General features: G+C 35.3%; 1 protein-coding gene across 1 annotated transcript in view; it reads left to right on the top strand.

Annotated features, from left to right (window-relative positions):
- The window catches only part of LOC106878127 (cilia- and flagella-associated protein 300), a 205,551-nt gene that overhangs the window by 11,492 nt on the left and 190,693 nt on the right, over positions 1 to 3,366 (top strand). The gene's annotated exons all lie outside the window — the stretch shown is intronic.

The following is a 3,366-nucleotide window of genomic DNA, read 5'->3' as shown; positions in this document are numbered from 1 at the left end:
ATATATATATATATATATACATCATCATCATTCATTTAGTGTCTGCTTTCCATGCTGGCATGAGTTAGATATTTTGACTGAAACTGCTAAGCTGGAGAGCTGCACTAGATTCCAATCTGATTTGGCATAGTTTCTACAGGTGGATATCCTTCTTAATGCCCACCATTCCTAGAGTGTAATGGGTGCATTTTACATGCCACCAGCATTGGTGCTACCCACATGACACCAGCAACAGCCACAACTATGATTTCACTTGGCTTGGCAAGTCTTTACAAGCACAGCATATTGCCAAGAGTGCTTTTTACATGTCACTGGCATGGGAGCCTTTTACATGACACCAGCATTGGCCATGAGTATGGTTTCACTTGGCTTGATGGGTCTTCTCAAGCACAGCATATTGCTGAAGGTCTCAGTAACTTGTCATTGCCTCCATGAGGCCCAGTGTTCGAAGACCATGCCTCACCACTTCATTCCATATCTTCCTGGGTCTACCTCTTCCATATACACACACACATACCATACTGCTTTATTATTTTTATATTTTCGTATATTTTTATTCATCTCATAACAATATACTTATTTATTGAATTTTGGTTATTATATGTTCTATCATTATATTATTTTTATTATTACTATTATTCTCCAATTTACCTTCTGCTCACTATTTTATTTTATCCTTATTTTATTTATCCTAACTTTATTCTATTTTACTTTTATTTTATTGCATTATGTTTTTTATAACTACTTCTTAATTATTTTTTAATTCTTACAATATTATTTGCATATTCACCATCTAATAATTTTATTTTTTATTATAATCTGTTTTTATTATAAACCTTCTTTTGCTGTTATCCATTTGCTTTCGTATAATTCTTTATGGTATGCCTTCTACTATATAACTCCTTTATTTATCTAATTATTGATATGATGGCCACTCTTCTTGTTTCATACACTTCCAACCATCGTACAATTTTAGACATATTGTCTTGCCTTTATAGTCATTTGGCTTTAAAAGAGGACATATAGAAGGCTATCAAATAAATAAATATATAAATAACTAGGTGACCTTGCACTTTGTATTTAATCCTAAAACTGCTTGTTGGATAAAATTAAAAGATAAAAGAAACTAACTCTTAGTTGTAGGGGTGAGATGCTTGACTATCTGACTCCCCCTCTTACTCCATCCTCTAACTTCTTTCATCATTATAAATCTTCATTACGCTGCATATGATGTCTTGTTTTCTCCTGTAATACTACCAAACTGAACTAACAAATTTATTCTATGACCAGCAAGGCTCATAGAATCATGAACATGCACATCCCATTGTATTTTGAATGTTTTTAGATGTTATGGTTCATGTATTTACCTGATGGAAACAGTTTTTTCTGTGGTGTAATGTCTCCATTGTGAAGGTGCAATGGCCCAGTGGTTAGGGCAGCGGACTCACGGTCATAGGATCGCGGTTTCGATTCTCTTTAGTGGTGATTTTGGTGGTTCTTTACTTTTGATGAATTTATGTTTGTAGAATATAGTTCATCTTAGGCTCTCTAGTGAGCATACGTAAATTTTTAATTCTGATGTTATATGTCTCATTATTTATATATACATACAAAGGAGATAGATAGGGATAGAGGGAGTTGTTCATGTTACTATTATTGTTCAGTTCTTGTCAGAATCCCTTGGGATTTTTTTAGTCTCTGGGACTATTGCCAATTGACCAACTTTCTGACAACCATCACCATCACTTCCCTTCAAATTTATTATTATTATTATTAAGGTAGTGAGCTAGCAGAATCATTAGTGCGCTAGATGAAATGCTTAACGGTAATTTGCTCATCGCTACATCCTGAGTTCAAATTCTGCTGAGGTCAACTTTGCCTTTCATCCTTTTAGGGTCAATAAAATAAATACCAGTTGAATACTGGAGTCAATGTAATCGATTCATCTCCTCCCCCAAAATTGCTGCCCTTGTGGCAAAATTTGAAACCATTGTTGTTGTTGTTATTGATAATAAACAACAATAATAATAATAGATATGGAGGGAAGTTATTATTATTAATGGAGTGGTGAGCTGGCAGAATAGTTACCACTCCAAGCAAAATCCTTAGCGGCATTCCATCTGTCTTTACATTCTGAGTTCAAATTCTATCAAGGTTGACTTTGTCTTTCATTTTTCTGGGGTCAATAAAATAAGTACCACTTGAGCGCTGGGGCCAATGTAATCAACTTAGTCCCTCCCCCGAAATTGCTGGACTTGTGCCAAAATCTGGAACGATAATTATTATTATAGTGAGAGAGTAATGCATGCCATCAAAGTGACACTGGAGTACAGATATATGAAGCCCAATATACCCATCATGACTACCCATCTGATAAGGGTACACCAGGCACTTGCATCACAACCATATATGTGCAACATAGTGGCCTTGTATTAAGATAAACAACCCATGACCTTGCAGGTGGGACCCTGTTAGAATTTTCTTCATGTTGAGTCGCCCATCCCACTCAAAAGGTCCCTGAATGAGGGTTATTTAAAGATGATGAACAAAGCACCCATGTTTCCAGAGGTGAATTATTCAAACCCCAAAGAATTCCTCTCAACACATTGCTATGATGCTTACCCACTACTCCTGCTCATGATCAGAGATACACATATCATCAGCCACTGAGGGACATGCTCAGCTGGTTATGGTTAAGCAATTGACAAGCAAATCTATGGTATTGAGCAGAACATTTGTCTTTTTATACAAAGACAAAACATGTACATGATAGCACTTCCAGTCAGTTAAGATCAGAAGCCATGAGATCCGGTGCCTGGTACTGCATCAGGGCATAACCACAGCCTGATACTGCATTATTATTCTTGTTGTCATTATTATTATTATCATTAATAATAATAATAATAATAATAATAATAATAATAATAATGATAATAATAAAGCAGCGAGCTGGCAGAATCATTAGCATGCTGGGCAAAATGCTCAGTGACATTTCTTCTCTGTTTATGTTCTGAGTTCAAATTCTACCAAGGTTGACTTTGCCTTTCATCCTTTCAGAGTCAATAAAAAGAAAGTAGAAGTTAAATACTGGGGTGGATGTAATCAACTTACCCAAAATTGTTGCTCACCCAAAATTGTTGGCCAAAATTTGAAATCATTATTATTTTCATCATCGTCATTGGTGACAGTAGCAGTGGTGGCAGTGACAATGTCATCACTGTTTTATGTACCAGCATAACTTGGATTTTTGTTTTTAACTTTTGATTTTAATCACAGCTTTATACTGGTGTCCTTGATTAAAAACTTGTACACACACATACTTATATACATACATACTACATACATTCATGCATGCATGCATACACA

The sequence above is a fragment of the Octopus bimaculoides genome, chromosome 3 (assembly GCF_001194135.2).
Source record: "Octopus bimaculoides isolate UCB-OBI-ISO-001 chromosome 3, ASM119413v2, whole genome shotgun sequence".
Classification (NCBI taxonomy): Eukaryota; Metazoa; Mollusca; class Cephalopoda; order Octopoda; family Octopodidae; genus Octopus; species Octopus bimaculoides.
This window is presented reverse-complemented; position numbering and strand designations above follow the sequence as displayed.